Source organism: Rhinolophus ferrumequinum, chromosome 16, assembly GCF_004115265.2.
Source record: "Rhinolophus ferrumequinum isolate MPI-CBG mRhiFer1 chromosome 16, mRhiFer1_v1.p, whole genome shotgun sequence".
Classification (NCBI taxonomy): Eukaryota; Metazoa; Chordata; class Mammalia; order Chiroptera; family Rhinolophidae; genus Rhinolophus; species Rhinolophus ferrumequinum.
Window position 1 is genome coordinate 45,702,330 of NC_046299.1, and position 19,683 is coordinate 45,722,012.

Consider the following 19,683-nt stretch of genomic DNA (forward strand, 5'->3'; position numbering starts at 1 on the left):
AATATACTAGGACACATGAGCTGGGTGATACAGGGAAAGCATCAATCATGCATGATAGGAAAGCCAAAGATACACTTTCTGCGTGGAATGTTTTCTTTTGTGACTCTGAAAGTCTCTCTCACATCAGACTTCAAACCTGAGAGACACCATTTCTCATATTCTTGCGTGTGTGTGTGTGTGTGTGTGTAACAGCCAACTATGGTTGTGAGACTTGGATGAAAATTAAAATTAAAAATGCATTTGTTGATAATGCCCATATTTCCCAGATAGTACCACCAGGCTCTAGATGAAATTAAACACAATTTCCACAAACAAAACTATCAGTCAAAAGTTATGATTCTTTCAATAAAGGTTAAAGTAAGCTACAGCAAGAATGGATTTTGGAGTTAACAGTTAATAGTCATACCAGAAGCACAGGTTGGCCCACATTCTTTCATTTGGCTACAATGCTATAAGTGTATTGCATATGTCATCTTAAGCAGGTAGGAAGAGAAGGTGAATCTCCTCAGAGTACCATGGCATAATATATATAGGCATCACAAAGCTTCAGAAGCAGAAACACAACCTCCATTCTGGTGGTAGTGAGAAGTACAAATGGGGCACTTAGAAACAGGAAAAATAAAATATTATTTTGGTAGAGTGGGAAGATACTAAGTGTTGGACCCCAGTTTGCTGTAAGATCTTGGATAGATTACTTTGGTTTCCTAGTGTTCATGCTATTGTCTATAAATGACTAATTTTAGCTTTGTCAAGACTCTGGGGGAAGAGATCAGAGATGGCGAAGTAGATAAACTCTGTGCCTGATTCCTTCCATTAACAGACTAAAATTACAACTAAATTATAGAACAACCAATTTGGAAAATCATTTGAAGTCTGGCTGAACAGAAGTTTTATAGTCAAAGAAAAAAAGAAGCCATGTTGAGGAGGGTTGGAAGGACAGAGACACGGGACAGGCTAACCCCAACCCTCCGTGTGGTGGTTGAGAACTGGGAGGCATATCTTGGCCTTGGAGGTTCCCCACAGAGAAGTGAAGGACCACAGCCCCACACCAGTCTCTCCAGCCAAGAGTACTGGTATCAGGAAGAGGACCTCCCACATCTGACTGTGAAAAACAGTGGGGATTCCAAGTATGCACAGAGGACCAAAGGTGGCGGGACAACAGCCCACGCACAGACTCTCTCATTCCAAGGCACTCACCTTGGGCTCCAGCAGAGGGACAGTAACTCAATGGGGTTTCAGAGACATATGGGGGGAGGGGACAGACTAAGTTGCATTGCTTTGGGTTGAGAGCTGGAGGACAGTTGCCATTTCCCTGGGAGGAAGTTTCCATCCTGCGCAGCTGACAGGTGGGTACCATCTTTATTGCATTGAGTCCACCTCCTCAGGCCAAATCTGAATCTGATTGGCCTGGTGAGCTCCATAGCTCTGCCCTGCTGACTCACTGGGACCCCACCCCACCCAACTCCCCGAACACCAGAGCTGCCCACATTGGACTCTTTCTTGGAAAATTATCAGAGTCTGACAGACCCCAGGCAGGTGGTGATTGGTCTCAGTGTGCTCTGAGACTTTTTCTGAATACCTTCAGGCTTAGCATTGGCACCACACTAGAATTTACATTAACCTGGTGACCACAACTCTTCCCACTCATGACTCCCTGAGACCCTGCCTCACCCAACTTGTATCAGGTTTGCTTAATGGAGCCAGCAGGTAGCAGACACCTTGGGGTGTCATAGTATTCTGTAGAGCTACCCTAGGTCCATTAATGGTGGCAGACATCCTCAGTTAGCAGTGTGGCTTCTCCCACATACCTCCAGGGTTAGCAGAGGCAGAGAACAACCATGGATCATTTTATAGCTCTTACCTGGTAGTCCCTGGCTGGTCACAGGCAGTGGGTGAGATGGGCCTGCACCAGAGCCTCTCACAAGAGGTCCCAGAACCAATATACTTGGAGGTTGGCTTCAGACCACAGCAGAGCATCAACCAATTACCCCACAAGTGGCACACAAAAAGGGCAGTCTCAATCAGTACCAGAGCCCACTGGGGCAAATCCCCCTAAGTTGGTTAAGCCCCCTGGACAGCATCCTGTCAGCTGTGGACGTGACCAACCCCCAAGCCAATCAGCCTAAAGGTCAATACCACCCACTGATGTGCCAATAGCAACCAAGGCTCAACTATAATATGAAGTCACACAAAACCCACACAAGGGACACTCTTGGAGCACCTGAAGCAGGTGATCAGGGAGACTGTGCCACTACGTCCAATAGGGCACCTACTACATAAGGCCACCTGGCCAAGAGTGGGGGATGTAGCTGATCTACCTAATACATAGAAATAAACAGAGAGGCAGCCAAAATCAGGAAACAGAGAAATACATCCCAAATGAGAGAACAGGAGAAAACTCCAGAAACAGAACTAAGCAAAATGGAGGCAAGCAACCTACACAGATATAGAGTTCAAAACAATGGTTATAAGGATGCTCAAGGAACTTAGTGAGAACCTCAACAGAGATAGCAAGCATAAAAAAGGAGATAGAAACTATAAAAAAGAACCAGTCAGGAGTGAAGGGTACAATAACCAAAATGAAGAATGCATTACAAGGAATCACCAGCAGATTAGATGATGCAGAGGACTGAATCAGTGAATTGGAAGAGAAGGTAGTAGAAAACACCCAATTGGAACAGCAAAAGAAAAAAAGAATTAAAAAAAAATGAGGATAGTTTAAGAGACCTCTGGGACAACATCAAGCATAACAACATCCCTCAGAGGGATTGGCATAAAATATTCAACATGATGAAAAGCAAGGACCTATAACCAAGATTGCTATACTTAGCAAAGCTATCACTTAGAATTGAAGGACAGATGAAGAGCTTCCCAGACAAGAAAATCACCACAAAACCCGCATTACAAGGAATGTTAGAGGGACTTCTTTAAGATGGAAAAAAAAAGATCATAACTATGAATAATAAAATGGAAATAACTACACATTTATCAACAATTACTTTCAATGTAAATGGATTAAATGCTCCACAAAAGATATAAGAGGGTTCAATGGATAAGAAAACAAGACTCTTACATATGCTGCCTATGAGAGATTTGTACTTCAGATTGAAAGACACACACAGACAGAAAGTAAAGGGATGGAAAAAAAATAGTTAATGAAAATGTAAACAAACAAACAAACAAACAAAAAAGCTGGGGAAGAACTACTTATACCAGAAATAATAGAGTTTTAAACAAAGGATATAAGAAGAGACAATGAAAGACCCAGTGATCCCACTTCAGGGTATTTGTCTGAATAAACCCAAACGCTACTTCTAGTGGACATGTGCGTCCATGTGTTCATTGTTTACAATGTGAAGGAAATCTGGGTGTCTATCGATGAAAGAATAGATAAAGAGGAGGTGGTACATATATACAATGGAATATTCTTCAGCCAGGAAAGGGAATGGGTTCTTGCCATCTGTGGTGGCATGGAAGGACCTGGAGCATACTGTGCTGAGTGGAGTGTCAGAAAGAGAAAGACAGATGAAATGTGATTTCATTTATATGTGGAATCTAAGGAATAAACTAAACAAACAAAACAGAAACAAACTCATAGATACAGACAGCATATTGATGGTTGCCAGATGAGAAGGGGGTTGGCGGTGAGTGAAAAGGGAGAAGGGATAAGAAGTACAAACTGGTTGTCATTCAGTAATCATGGGGATGTAGGGTATAGCACAAGGAATACAGTCAATAATATTGTAATAACTATGTATAGTGTCAGATGGGTACTAGATTTGTTGGGGTGATAGATGGGAGGGGGTTGGAGGGCAAGGTAAAAAAGGTGAAGGGATTAAGAAGTATAAACTGATAGTTACAAAACAGTCATGGGGATGTAAAGCATAGGGAATATAGTCAATAATATGGTAATAACTATGTATAGTGCCACGTGAGTTCTAGACTAGTCAGAGAGATCACTTCTTAGATTACACAAATGTCTAACCACTATGTTGTACACATGAAATTAATATAATCTTGAATGTCAACTGACATTTTTTAATTGAAAAATTAAAAAAAGGGGGGACAAAGTGAAGGGGAATAAGAGGTCCAAATTTCCAAATATAAAACAAATAAGTCATGGGGCTGTAATATGTAGCATAGGGAATATAGTTAATAATATAGTGATAATGTGGCACTGTGTCAGGTGGTTGCTGGACTTTCGTTGATCACTTCTGTAGGTATGTAAACGTTGAATAACAATGGTGTACACCTGAAACTAATATAATATTGTAAGTTAGTTATATTTTCATTAAAAATCTTAAACAAAAATGTCTTTAACCTGGGATCCACGTATGAGCTTCATGAGGCTCAGCAGAGATTCAAATTATATGGAGAACATTGTTCATCAGATTCGTTAAGGGTTACTGAAAAGACACACACCAAAGGAGTACTTCTTTATGTGTCCTGGAGAGTTAGTTCTTTTTAAATGCCTGTCTGTTATGAACCAATACATTTATAAAATAAACACAAATTATGAATTACTAAAAAATGAAATTAAAATGAACATATACAAAACAGAATCTCCATTTTTTTCTAATAGATTCAACAGATATAAAATTACTCTCTCAAGCTGCTTTAAAAATTGGTAAATGCTTCCAACCAGCTGGGCTCATTGTTATAGACCGAGCAGCACGAGTCTACAGACCACACTTTGGGTAGTAAATGTGCTAAGATTCCTTCCAGCCCTAACCTTGAAAGTTTCCATATGAAATCTAGGTATACTCACATTCATTCTGCCTCAAGTCGTCCTACCAAAGTTATACAATCCAATCTGTCATTGCACTCAGCACAAGATAAAGGCATGTCTTCCTTAGAAAGCAATGTCAGATTATAGGTAATTATGATAACAACAAAATTGCTTCCCCCTAGGCACCTGTGACTACTTACGTTCCCTGAAGACTAAGAATAAAGAGACAGGAAAGCCTGCAGGACTAATTATCACAGAGCCCAATCTACCCCTATCTATACTTCTGTGCTCAGGAGCTTATCTCGAGTTGGAATGCTGTTAGCAACCTTTCTACTGCTTCATATTTATAGCCTAATTCAAGATGCTTCACTGCATTTATTAGATACTCAAAGTATATTTACTGAGTATTTACCATGTCCAGGAAGGGGGGAAAAGACAAATAAAACATGTGGGCCCCTGCCCTCAAGTTGTTTAGAGCGTATCAGTTCTTCTACGTGTATTGTGCTAAGAATCACAATTGAGGTACACGGAGGGGCAGTGCAGAAGGGACATCAAATTAGACTGGAGTCTAATTTGGCTTCTCAGAATAAATAAAGCTTCTCAGAATAAATAAGTTTTTGGTGCTGTGTCTTATGTCATGACTATTGGGTGAGATGACCTGCCTCTAATATTAGAGAAGTTTATTCATCTCATTAGTCTATTATTTGTGGTTCACTACTTCCCTTCTCACTACATGCTTGGTTATAAAGGATGTCCTTTCCATACAGTAGACCCCTCTTTGATTAAGGCTGTTCTAACTGACCAAGGAAAAAAGTGTGTGTGTGTGTGTGTGTGTGTGTGTGTGTGTGTGTGTGTGTGTGTGTTAATTTTGTGTATTTGGCAGGAGATAAGCAAAGAACCAGGAAAAGCAGTGCATGTAAAGTGAAAGGTGAAAAATATCATAAAAATATGACTTTATTAAAGAATATGGTAGGGAGGGTGAGGCGAGTGGTGAGAGATGAAGCTGAAGAAAGCAAGTAAGTGCCAAGTCAAAAAGCTTCTTGGATATCTTCCTAAGGATTCTGGATTCATCTGGAGGTCATTTTTTGACTCATTGAAAGGTTTTAAGTAAGGAAGTGATAGGATCGATATTTTGTTTTAGGAGGATCATTTTGGTAGCTTTGTAAAGAATTTCTAGGATGTGAGCAGTATCGAGACAATAGTGCCAAGAAATTAATCTAATAATTCAGGTGAGAAATCATGAGGTTCCAGACTGAGTCAGAAGCAATTAGGAATGCAAAAAGGGGACGTATTTGAAAGACACCAAGAAGTCAGAATTACTATGGATGGTGGGGGGGAGGGGGTTGAATGAGTGGAAGAAATCATGAATGATTCTCAGAATATTGGCTTAGGCAATTTGGAGGTTGGTGATTCCATTACCTGAGAGAGAAAACATTGATGTAAGTGAAAGATCAGGGTGGAAAGAGAAATTAAAAGTTCAGATTTGAATATGTTCAATAATTCAAGGTATCTGCAGAAAATTGAAATGGAGGTGTCTATAGGGAGTTGGAAATAGGAATCTGTAGTTAGGAGATGGGCCTAAGCTGGAGAGAGAAAAGTTGGTCAGTGACAGCCCTTGTCTGAGAAATTTTATTCCATTCCAATAGAATTTATTTTATTCCATAAATATTGTTTATTCCCCCCCTCAAAATATTAAGGAGTCACACAAACATATAAACTTTTCACTTAAAAATTAAGTGTGAAAAATAAGGTATCGGGTAGATGATGTAGAACAATAACGATAAAGCTGGACTGAGATCCACACACAATGTACAAACTACTTGATGCTGTTTACTGCTCAAGGTTGGGTCACAATTTTGGTTCTGGATGCTGCTTGAAAGCAGCAATGCAAAGGGGGAAAATTACAGTTATATATTTAATACCCATAAAAGAGAAATAAACCAATTTTTGAAAGGCATAATTATGGGGAACTGAAAAAAAATTATCCTGAGGTGCTGCACAAGAAAAGCAGTGTAATATAATTAGCAGTGTTCTTAATCACATGCCTAAAGTAAAAAAAAAAAAAAACAAGACTTATATAACTACTATTATATTCATCAAAGTAGGGTGATGATACAATAACAAAGAGGTGCAGAGTAAAGGCAATTCAAAGGAGGAAGAAAGGTAAGTGGTGAGCTACATGTGTGGAGCCCAGGCAGATTGGTATGTTTGAATGCACACATTTCTTTCACGTATTCATCTATAATGCCCTGAATGTACTTTATCTCCCAAATTAGAATGGTATGTCCTCATCCACCTTCTCTCCATTTATTGTCCACAACCTTCTTTGAGATGCATTCATTTGTCCCTTCAATATTCAATTGAAAGGGCATTTATCAAGAAACCATATTCAAAAGAAAAACAAAACAAACATTACTGGTGCTATGACCTAAATAAAGTAGTTGGTTACAGTATTCCTTCCTATTAAGTCATCTCAGGCTCTTGTAGTATGAGAACTTTTACCATTTTGGCTGCTAAAAGATTCAAAGGGGCACAACGCTCTGTACTTTTTATTTAGCTAGGCAGCCCAGCTTTCTGAGTGATTGCCAACAGGTGGAACTTCAGAGGTTTCTTAAAAGCTTTCCTCTTTTGTTTCCTTCTCTAAGACTGATTTTAACCAAAAACTGATTTTTTTTTCATGTATGCAGGTACCTTTTTTTTTGGTTTGGTTTGGTTTGGTTTTGTTTTTTATTTCCCAAGAAGAAGGTTTTTCAGAGCTCTTGGATTTTAATGGAACTTTATTGCTGGTGTTTTAGCCAAAAGGACTGTGTTTTGATCACAGGCAAATGACAATTTTTTCCACAGTAGCATGGCAGCAGACTAGCAACCAGTAGGAGTGCTGGGTTCTGAGTGCCAGTACCACTTGCATAAGCCCACTTTCTAAGTGGGCTGAAAGGAGTCTTGATCGTACTGAGTTTCAAAAAGCTTTGATGCAAATTCATCCAGGATTACCCATTTGTTCCTTTATGGCGAGAGACTCCATAAAGAGGCTGTGAAATCTAAGAGACACTGTCACACTTTCTGTGTAGGGACAGCTTTGGAATGACCCCTGGATCTGTTGAGACTAGTATTTATTTAGCTCTTCCCAAACCAACTGGTCTTTTCACATGGGGTTATGTAACACACATGTATAAAGAATTAAATGTAAGAATTAAAATAAAATTAATAAAAACAAATATAGAGGCTATCTCCTCAAAAGTGAGCCTCTAGATGGCCACAGATTAAAATATGGATGGAAGGGAGAGTGAGGGAAAAAAAAGGAGTGTGAAAACGAATCTGATACTACACACCTGGTATGCAAACAACAAATCAAGATGACTAAATTATTTTCTCAGGAGATTTTCTCACTAAATCATTGCATTTACCACCTATGAATCCTAGTGAAAAATCTCATTCTCTAGCATCTACATGGAGAAATCTTTTCAATAACAAAAGAAAGAAGTCAATAAATATGCAAGCAAGACAAAGAAATATAAAATAAAATAATACATTTAAACGTGAAGCAGAACACCTAAATCAAGGGACACTTCATTAGCTCCATCACTTCACTTTTCTGTGCCACAGTTTTCTCTTCTGAAAAATGGAGATCAAAATAATATCTGTGCTGCTTGCTTTTAGGGGTGTGGACCAAATGGGATAATGAGTATGGATCAATCATCTCCAATTTTCAAAGGGATATATAAATGTTAGTGACTTAGGAAAGTTGTTTAACTTCTCTGAGCCTCCATATATTCATCTGTCAAATAAAGTTCTTTATGGCCTGTCTACTTCCAAAGTAGTCTTATAAAAAATCTAGTAAGGGGATGTCAGCATACTTTTTGAAATGTAAGGTGCTATCAAGTATAAAGTTTTCAAACCTATTCAACGACTGTGTAGAGGAAAAGGTTATGGTTGACTAGAATTGGCAAATACTCAGACCCATTCTGTAATCTTAGGAAACAAAGCTGGTATGCACACACACACAAAAAACCCTGCCGATTATATTAAAATTTTCACCTCTAAGAGGGAAAAGTAGATTAGTAGAAAGTTCCTCTATCAGAATTCTAGAACATAAACTACCGATACTACTGCAAATGGTTAGGAAACAGTAAATTAAACTTTGTAATGCTTTCCCAAAGGAAGTGGAAATACGCAGTCATTATTTAGAGTTTAAATTGGACTGGGAACAGTAGGCCAGCATGCATTAGGGAGAGGCAATGCTTCAGTGGTAGCAAAGTTAACAAAATGATACTTCAGATCTTTTCCATATTTAATGTTTGACAGGCAAAAATACTTGCATTAATGCAGTAATGTGCTATGGAAGTCATCATCACAGGAATGATCAATCAAAGCTTTAACACTGTTTAATAAACATCATACGAGGAGAGAATAATATTTTCCTTTTAAAGGCAACTCATTCAAGTTTGAAGAAACTGCAAAATTGTCACACTTGGCAAAATTTGAATGACAGACAGATCTAGAAAAAAGCAATCCTTTTATATTTTGGGCTGATTTGAAGGACGATAGGAAATGTGGGGTAGGTACGGGGATTTAGGATACCCCAAAGGCAATGATAATTACACAAAACCCCTCGCTACACTGAAAATGAGGGTAGACAGGACAATGCATGAATTTTTTGACAAGACCACACTAACTGAAACAGCAGAGTGATCTGATATACACAAAAAAAGAAGATAGAATTTTGGTCAATGGTAAAGTTCCTTTGGGTGACTATAAGTATGGGACACGGCTCCTAAAAACAGTTGCGTCATCTGACCTACAATAAAATAAGTTGACCTCTGACATTCTCCCAATTTGTGTACTTCTAAACCAGGGGTTCTCAGTTGGGGGATGGCAATTTTACCATGAGGGTGGCAGTGGGGGGGGGGGCAATTTTACCATGGAATTTGGCTTTTGGGTTCCTACAGGGGGTGGGTGGTGCTACAGGCAGCTAGTGGGTGAAGGCCAAAGATGCTGCTAAATATCCTAGAATGCACAGAACATTCCCCCTCAGCAAAGAATTATCTGGCCCCAATGTCAGAATTAATCGAGATTGAGAAACTGTTCTAAACTGAAACTACCCAAAAAGTATACTATGAGGTAAATAAGGACCTCATCATTCTCAGCATGAAAGCAATGTCAAAAAAACAAAATAGTATTTTACTTATAGTATTGTTATTGCTTAAGGTTTTTTTCTATCTGAGTTTTGTTTTAATTATAAAACATTTGGCATTAAAATAAGATTCATTTCTATAATAAACTTAGTGATTTCTTTTTCGGAAGCCTTTTCTTTTTCCAATTAATTAACAATTAGATGCTTTCTTATAATGAATGTCAGGATCTCCCTAAACTTTTCAGGAGAAGTTACAAAACTCGTAAGTTTTTCTGATGAAAATTATAGGATATAAATTTAGAAAGTTTTTCTCCTTCAGGGATGTTATTTATAAACATTCGTTGAGAGTCTGAAATAAAATTAAAAATACATGTGCACAATTCTGGAGGCTAGTTATGCTACTCATGCTGAAAATAGAATGTTAGCACTGGAGAATTCCTTCCTGAATGTGTGGTTGTAAATGAGGTAGCTAAGAGCCAAAGCCATACAGGTTTCCTAATGTCCAGTTTATACATTAATTCCTATTCATCATAAACATAAAACAGCCAACCTGACTAGTAAATCGTTGTTCAATGAGAACTGAATTTTTATTCCCTAAAACTTACATGAACAATATCAGAATCAGGGCACATTACTACAAAATATTTCCTTGTTTTTTGTAACTAAAATTTATCCGATTTGCCACATAGTGTTACAACAAAACAACAACAAAAAAAGACGACTACAGTTTATTATTAGATTGGTACGAACGTAATTGCAGTTTTTGCAATTATTTTTAACCTTTTAAACAGCAATTATGTTTGCACCAACCTAATAACAACATATAGGAGTAAACATACTGGGACAATTATAAACGGTTTATTTTATAACCTTTCTTGGCAATTATAAAAAATAAGTGAGGGCCCAACCTCCCGCTCGCCAGCAGTTCTGGCGCCTGGCCTGGACCCGGGCTCCTAGGCCCGTGTGCTCAGCCACCTGGGACAAGTGCTCTCTTTTCAGCACTTCTCAGGTCGCTTTCAGCTGTGGCCTTCCAGGACCAAATGTGCCCCGATTCCCCTTATCCTGTAAGTGACCACTGAGAAATTCAATGAACGAGGTGAAAGCATCCCTTCGAAGCAACCAGCAGTACATGCTCTTCCAGCAACAACAGGTACCCTTTATCGCCGCTCTGGAACATTGTAGGGAGAACGCCCACAAGATCCGGCCCCTCTGATGCTGAGCCACATGGAACAGCGCTGCAACACTCCACAGACCCGTCCGTTCTGCGCATGTTCCTGGACACCTATCTGCACGGAGCTGAGCAAGCTCTGTCAGCATTTCGAAGCCCTGCATTCGGGCACGTCGGTCACCAACAACTTCAAGAAATGCAAAACCGTTGTGAGCCAGAGCAACACCCTCAGCTGCCTGAGAGCAAAATACCCTCACAACGTGGTGAACCACCTCAGTGGTTATGACACCAGGAACCACTACGGAAGCCGTAGTCAGCCTCATCCCCATCATGCTCTGCTTAATGAAAGGATGGGTTGCTGACTAAGAAATGCTGCCTGGTTAAGTGCTGCAGCATGCAGCGAGTCTTCTTGCTTCCTTCCGGCGACAGTCAAGAATAAAAATGTTTTACCACCAAAATGAATGAATAAATGGGAAAAAAACAATAATCTAGATGTAGTTCACATAGTTTCTATCATGGCTATTGGCTCATGTTTTGCAAACTGTTGATTTGAATTACTGTACTTGCTACAAATAAAAATGGAAAGTTTCTAAAAGAAAATGATTAAAATGAACTACTCAGATGGAAAGCATTGAAAATTACAATACGGCATCTGTACAAAAATTATGGTTTTTGAATTTTGACACTGTAAACAAGGCCAAAAAAATGACCAAGAACAATTTCATATATCCACATTTATTTTTAATCAAAATAAAGTACAGCACTGTAAGCAGCACAGAAATAGAAGCCATGACACTTGGATTCTTCCTGTCACCTTGGCACTTCCTGAGATGTTGAGTAAATTACTTAACCTCACTGATTCTTTATTCACTTAACTGTAATTTGTAGGGATTGGATAGAGGGATGTACTAAATCCCTCCTAGCTCCCTTCCGTATTGATGGTTTTATGAAACTTTGAGTTCAAAATCTTTTCTGCATATAGGATATAGCACTTTATATAATTTTTATATTTTTATTTCTGGAAGGACAATTTAGGTTATAATAGAAAAACTAACTCAAACTAGCTGAAGTCAATAAGGGGATTTATTGGCTCATCTTCCATAAAGTCTTGGCCATTGTTTAGATCTTGTGTCAGGAACTCAAATGGCATCCTCAATACTTGATTTCACTTCATCTCTCAACTTTGTTTTATCATATGTTGGTTTAATCCTCATCATATATGTAGTCATTCCCTGTTGCTCTAAGAACAATTCTCAGTTTCAAATTCTAGCAAAAAGAAATGTCTTTCTTTCTCTCTCTACTTTCCTAACAAAAGTCAACTTCCTTCTATTTTACTCTGATTAATTAACAGGCCCTTCTCTGAACCAATGACTGCCGTCAGGAAAATGTGATACACAGATTTAAGTAGTGTGAATGACATGTCTTCTTCTGGAACCACAGACAAGGTAAGGAAAGGGGGTACTTGGCACAAAAGGAAATCATGATGTATATTTTGAGGGTTAAACCAACATAACATAAAGCAGAACTGACAAATGGAAATGAACCAAATAATGAGAATATCATTTGAGTCCCTGGAATAATACTCTCATGAAAACTAAGAATTTATGAAGAACAAACCCATACGTTCCTTTTATTTGCTTAAGCTGGTTTAAGTTGGTTTTTCCATCTAACATAATTAGCACCAAGTGAATTAAAAATATAAAACTATTTTTAAATTTTAAAGGATTATATCCTATATTCAGATCAATGAAAGATTTTAAGCTCAAAGAACCAAATACCTCATATATATATATATATATATATATATATATATATATATATATGTATGGGGCTCGTATAAATTGTATTTAATAGGTACTCAGAAAATCTGTACTGTTTGAAGCAATGTAACAAAGAAATAATTTTAAAGTCTGTACTGGGAATATGTACTAAGAACAAAAGGGAAAAGTGTACTTTCCTATCAATCAAACAATATGGGGAAAAAAGAAAGAAAAAGATATATAAACATAAACACATAAACAATGCAGAAAAAAGGCCAAAAATGATTTATTTCAAAGTAGAAACCCTCAAGACATGTATGCTGTCTCTTTATCTTACTGACTCTCTACGTTTCTTCCCAATGAGTTTCAGTGGGTACATACCCTTCCTTATATAATAACATTTTAAGAACTACCTTTAAATCCTTTTTTCTATGACCCATTAGAATGTAAGCTCCATGACTTCAGAGAGCCTTGTTTTGTTTACTCATGTCTATCCTACATTACTAAATAAATCCTTAGAATATATAAAAACTTAAAGTAATTACTAAATGAATTACAAAAAGGTAATAAAAGGCAGAGGCAAAAGAAAACGACAAGGACAACATGAATTATTCTAAACTCTTTCTTCTATCTCCTTTCTCACCCGAAAAACCCTGATCTTTATCGGCTATCTTTATTCATATACATACATAACATTTAATAAGCTGGAGTCCGAGATTCAGAACATATGGAAGAAAGTGATTACCTTCTAGAAACTGACATTCTAATGAAAGAGGATAGGCTATATTTTATTTTTTTGGATATTTCACATATTTCACAATCAGTGGAAGTTGAAAAAAATGAAATTGGGGTCAATTATGCTATAGAGTCCTTAAGATAATGACCCTGAATGTGTTGAAGTTTTTAGGTTTATTGAGCTTGAATTGGGGAAGAGTGAAAATTTTTGTCAAATATGAAGTGAGAAGGTGTTCTGGGTATAAATGATGCTAGATAGAAAGAAAAAGTGGTAGAATAAATTATATATATACATATAGATAGAGAGAGAGAGAGAGAGACAGATAAATAGATATAGATATATAGATATATATATAATTTAATCTAAATGAAGATTCTTACAACTGTTTTTGACTGCCTCCCTGATAGAAAGGCCCAGAAGGGAATAGGACTTATAAGTCAGGAGAGCACAAGGCGTGTCTCTTAGATATTTGCCTGAAGAAAAAGAGAGAGCATGTCTTTGGGTATCATCATGTCACCTTTCTGATCGAAAACAAGTAAGTTGTTTAAAATGGGTTTTAGAATAAAACTCAAATATTTCTTCTGCCTACTTCCTTCATCATCATCACCCACCTGCTCTCATTATATTACAGTCACATTGGCCTTCTTTCTTACCTCAAATCCACCATGCTTGTTTTCATCCTATAGCATTTTTCCATGGGCTATTCCCTCTCCCTGAAATGCTCTGCCCTCCCCTCTCCCCAATGGTCCCATGACTAGCTCCTTCTCATCAGTCAGGGCTCAGAGCAAATGTCGTTTCCTCAGAGAGTTTTTCTCTGACACCATCTACAGCAGTCAATCCACCAGTTACTTTCTACCACCTAGCCAACCTTTTTTTTCCATTCTATGAGGTGTTTTTTTTTTTTACTTTATCTTTTTACTTTACTGTCTATCTTCGTTTTCTAAAATGAAAGCCCTACAAGAGTAAGGGCTGGATGCCTATTTTGTGTGATATCCCCCAATACCTAGAAAAGTGCCCAGCACATAGCAATAAATCAATTATTTTTTGGGGAAAAAATCTTTTTAAAGGGCCTCTACAACTATCACATAAAGATCTCTCCAAAAATGTGGACTCCAAGGGAAGATTAATCTGTTAGAAAGTGCCTTGTGTTTGTTCCATTTCAAGTATTTTTACCATTTCAAAATGACTTTTATCTGAATGAGGTTTAAATGGACTATTGGAATAATGATCCCAATTATTTGTTAAAGTCACTTGCTATTAATATTAATGTTAACAAAAGAAAATTTCATGGTGCAATATAAATTACATGATATTGAAATATTGTGATCAGTTTTCCAGTGGCTCAAGTGTACTTGGAGCAGTGTAAAGAAATGGATTACTTAGACATCTCAAAGTTCTTTGACATATTAACAATATTGAATGTCACCTTACTTCTTAATGAGTGCAATAATTTTGTAATCATAACTGACAAGTGGAGTCAATTAATAAGACAGTAACTGCTGTTATCAGGTAATGACACCACCAACAAAGGAGAATGAGGCAAGACTGTATGGGAGAGAGAGGAAATAAATAAGTTCCTTGATGCAACTGGGGTGTCACAATATTTCCAATACTTGGGACCTAGTGGCACAAACAGAATAGAAATGACGCAGAAAAGGCAAAATCCTACAGATCTGTATTTCTTTACCATTGTTTTAAAACTTTGGGAAATTAAAAACAAGGTGAGTGAGAGACTAGCAATGAAACTGCAGAGAATAAAAGGACAAGGCTGATGAGTATTAGGTCCAGAAAAGTAAGTAAAAGGGAAATTAAACAAAAGAGCCCTAAAGCTTTACAAACTATCCTTCCAAAAGTAGAAATATGAGGTCTGCATGCGAGTATACTTGTACATATGTACATTTGTGTGTGTTGCTACATGTGCACAGTTAGATGTTGAATGTGATTGTGAGGGTTCATTAATGGCTCTAGAAATAGCTCGTAGGAGGGACTTGTGTATAGGTTGTATTCTAAAAAAATTTTATGGATACCAAATTTTGAATTTCATATAATTTTCATGTGTCACAAAATAGTATCTTTTAGAGTTTTTTCAACCATTTAAAAACATATAAAAACTGTTCTTAGATTGCAAGACACACGAAAGCAAGTTGTTTGGGCCCTTTAAGTCATAATTTGCCTCTGCTTTAAAGTGATTGCTTACTACCATCTACATGCGTGAATTTCAAGTGATCACAACAAGACAAAGCACGACGGGAGTTGAAAGCAATAGGGAAAGAATACATTCTTACAAGGATTGCCAACAAATAGGAAATGCTGCTTTTAAATTTGGTAGTCGTTCCTTCTGTGCTTCCTCTGGTATCATTTTAAATTCCTTTCAGAATTCATTTATTATTAATGTACACAGATTGGTTTGGTATGAAATCTCTTCATTAAAGTGATTTTATTTTGAACAGAGGCAAAGAAATACACTTGGCTGTTCACTAACTGCAAAGTATATAACTGCTGAAAGTTCTATGGCACCTAAAGAAATTCACTACTTTGTTATCCAAAACATTCTGATACCTCAGTGTCTTCAAAAATATGTCAGACAACAGTTTAGTAGTCACCAGAGAGTAAGGGGGGAGGGTTGTTCTAGAAGAGGGTAAATGGGGTCAAACATATGGTGACGAAAGGAGAAGTGACTCTGGGTGGTGAACACATAATATGAGATATAGATGACGTATTACAGAATTGTACATCTGAAATGTATGTAACTTTACTAACAATTGTCACCCCAATAAACTTTAATTAAAAATTTTTTTTAAATGTTAGAAATATTTCAAGGGATTTATTTTCCTTTAAAAAACAATAACAACAAAACAAATTAAATAGATTGCAATGTAAAGCAGGATACATCATCTGTTCTGCCCCAAAATGGTAATGCAGGTACATGCACGTTTGACACCCATTTCTTTGGCACTGTGGCTGGGAACTAAAACAAGTGAGGCTGGGATTCTTTTGAATCAGGCAAACCTGGCTTCCGCTGTTTAGTAGACATCTGTTTCCTTAGGCAAAACAGAGTCTTAATTTTCTTACTGAAAATCGAAACTTAACTCCCTCACCTCTAAAATGGAAACAAAAATTCCTACTTCCCAGTGGAAATGAGAGGTATAAATAAAGTTAAATGAAATGAGAAAGTATATGTAATGTTCATATCGCTAGCAAAATGTGTAGAATCTATTATTATTCCTCAAATAGCCTCTTTGATATAAGTAGGAATAGGCAAAGCTTAACACAGCAGCCTACACGTTGGTTAAGCATGACTCTATATCTATAATGAAAGTCATTTCCAGAATTTGTTGCAAGGAAAGAAGTGATCCTGTCACAAGTGTATTGAGATAGGACGACATAAGAAAGCAAAAATGGATTTCTTTTTGTTTAACATTGTTATTGACCCATCTGATCTTAAAAACTAGATTCCTGCTGGAAAATTCATGACTAAGTCGCAGCATGAAACAGGAGAGGTTTTCAATTCACAAGAGAACCGATGCAATGCAAATCCTGGGGTCTTTTCCTGTACTTCAAAAGTAATGGGGATATACTCCACATCCTGTGACTATCCATAGGGAACAGACTCAATGGAATTGTAATAGTTACATAAGATGTCAGAGGGGTAGTAGATTGGAGGAGGGGGGTGGTCACTTTATGAGGGGTGTAAATTTATAACTATTACATTATTTTGTACACCTGAAACTAATTAAAAAAAAAAAAGTAACGGGGATGCTTTGACCCATTGGAAACCAAGTGAAAGAGAAGTGGGGGAGGGGCAATAAAAACATGTTATTCTAACTACATTTCAAGCACCCTTATTCCAGAATAGAGCAATATCCTTGCCAGAACTTCAGGTCATTAGGAAGTTGAGATGGCACTATCGTTTATATAAAATGCGGCCACTTCTGAACTACGTACTAAAAGTAATTAAAAGATATGTATTATAACATTTTTGAAATGTCAGGTACAAGGCAAACAATTTTATCAAAAGTTTATCAGACACACCAATAGTTATATGAATTTCACTTCATCTTTTAAGTGCAAAAACCAATATTTGGTGAGTTTTCTAACCTCTTTTACATGCTATCAGCATTTCAAGAACAGACTTTTCATTTTATAATTAAAAAATGTTATCCTCACATCACTTTCCAGCCTTTCTAGTAGGTATATACTCATGTCAGAAGGAGATGGAAAAACTGAAAATATAATATCTCATTATAGACTATCCACTGTTTAAACCTCTATGCTGGCACTATGCATTTAAATAATATGTCATAAAAACCTCTTGGTACATAATGATATAATAAATATGAGAACACCTATCTCTAAGGCTAACTAACTTATTTTCCCAATTGTTAGGGCACTCCCTGCTATGATCCCATCACCAAGTAAAATTTTAGGGATATTCCTTTGGTCAAAAGACATAGTGATGGGGGAAAAATATTACTAACTCTAGTTGGAATGCATAATAATGTAACGCATTCTTTGTGAATCCATTCTCTCTGCTTAGCTCCATTCAACTACAACTTCTCAGTGATTTTTTGGTAATGTTTAATCTTCCAGGATACTTAGGTGGAATTGTTAGAAAAAGTTGTCCATCTACAAGCAAGGTATACTTGGAGAACCTGAGGTTGCATTCATTGCATTTAAAAAATGAAACTAAAATGTCTTCCTCTCACAAGAAACTTGATCTTTTACCATAAATACAGATATACAGAAAATTTTGACATCAGAAAGCAAAACTGATCCTCGTTAGTCAGAAGAAAATTTGGGGACATTGTATTGGGGTATGGAAAATGAAATCAAAAAATGCAATTTTATGTATATATATATATATATATATATATATATATATATATATATATATATATAGAGAGAGAGAGAGAGAGAGAGAGAGATAGAGAGGTGATACATATATATATACATATGTATATATATATATGTATCACCCCAAATAAGTTAATCTTGTGGAAAAATCATATACATAAACATCCATACACAGAACATGAGTGTGTGTGTATGTATATAGAGTGAATACAGGTTTGTTTAGCAAACCCTGGAAACTACTTCACTTTTCAGAAAAAGTGTCCAGAAGTAGCATCTTACTGATAGCTGATAGCTTGGAATTGCAATGCTTCCAATGATCACAAGCTTTAAAAATGCCCAATGAGCTGCTCTATGAATTTTAGTATGGGTGTAAATTAAAACATATAAAACTTTTTTTAAAAGTTGTATTCCCAGTACATGAAAAGACATTATCCTGAAACCACCTCTTTGAAGTAGCTTTCAAGGATCTGTGAACAAATACTGCGAGCAATAAATTAAAACTGCACAAGATAGCTGTGTGCATAAACTCGCTAACAGTATCATGGATCTTTGGTTTCAATCACATAAGCATTGCTAGACTGGCTCAGGCCAATGGTTCATTTAAAACGATGTTTTCATCTCTATAAACCATTTATCCTTTGGAATATAAGACATTGTGGAGTTTCGGGTGACTACTTTGACTGCCATTCCAAGAAAATGGGCTTTCTGATTTTGAAAAATATGCAAATAAGATTTTTTTAGAGAGATACATGGAAAACAGCTCTGCTTCTTACCCACCCAAGTCAGAATGAGGTCTAAATGATAATTATTTTTTTTTTAGTAACCAAGACAATATTTGTATATATTCCCTTAAACACACACACATATTCTTACTGTAAAAATCTTCCAGACATTACGTCCCATGCAAAAAAAAGAGAAGTGGTCTAGCAAGACTGAGCTGCCTGCATCTGGCAAAATATTTTTCTCCACAATTGCCACAGGCAGTTCTGTTGAAAGAAAGGAGGCATCTGCCTCCTGCTCACATGGCCACACCACTTCTGATGAGACTTTTTATTCTTGGCCAATTTAGCCAAGAGCTTAATTGACTCTTATGTGTATGTTCTTATCCTTTCAATCTATCGCCTACCTAAAATTCCTGCAGGTGGCATCAGAAGTGAGATCTGAAATGCCTGTGGCACCGACTATGAAACATGTTAAGTAGCATTTCATATGGTAGTGGAGTGGGCAGATTCTTGCTTAAGATTCATAGTTCTCAGCAGTATCACACGTATATCACATTCAGAAGATAAAATTGTACTGAAGTAA

General features: G+C 37.0%; 1 protein-coding gene and 1 pseudogene across 3 annotated transcripts in view; one reads left to right on the forward strand and one right to left on the reverse strand.

The window, feature by feature from the left end:
• CTNNA3 (catenin alpha 3) overlaps window positions 1-19,683 on the reverse strand; it is a 1,431,866-nt gene that overhangs the window by 630,031 nt on the left and 782,152 nt on the right. The window lies entirely within an intron of this gene.
• Window positions 10,948-19,683, forward strand: part of LOC117036273 (sperm acrosome-associated protein 9-like) — a 30,692-nt pseudogene continuing 21,956 nt past the window's right edge.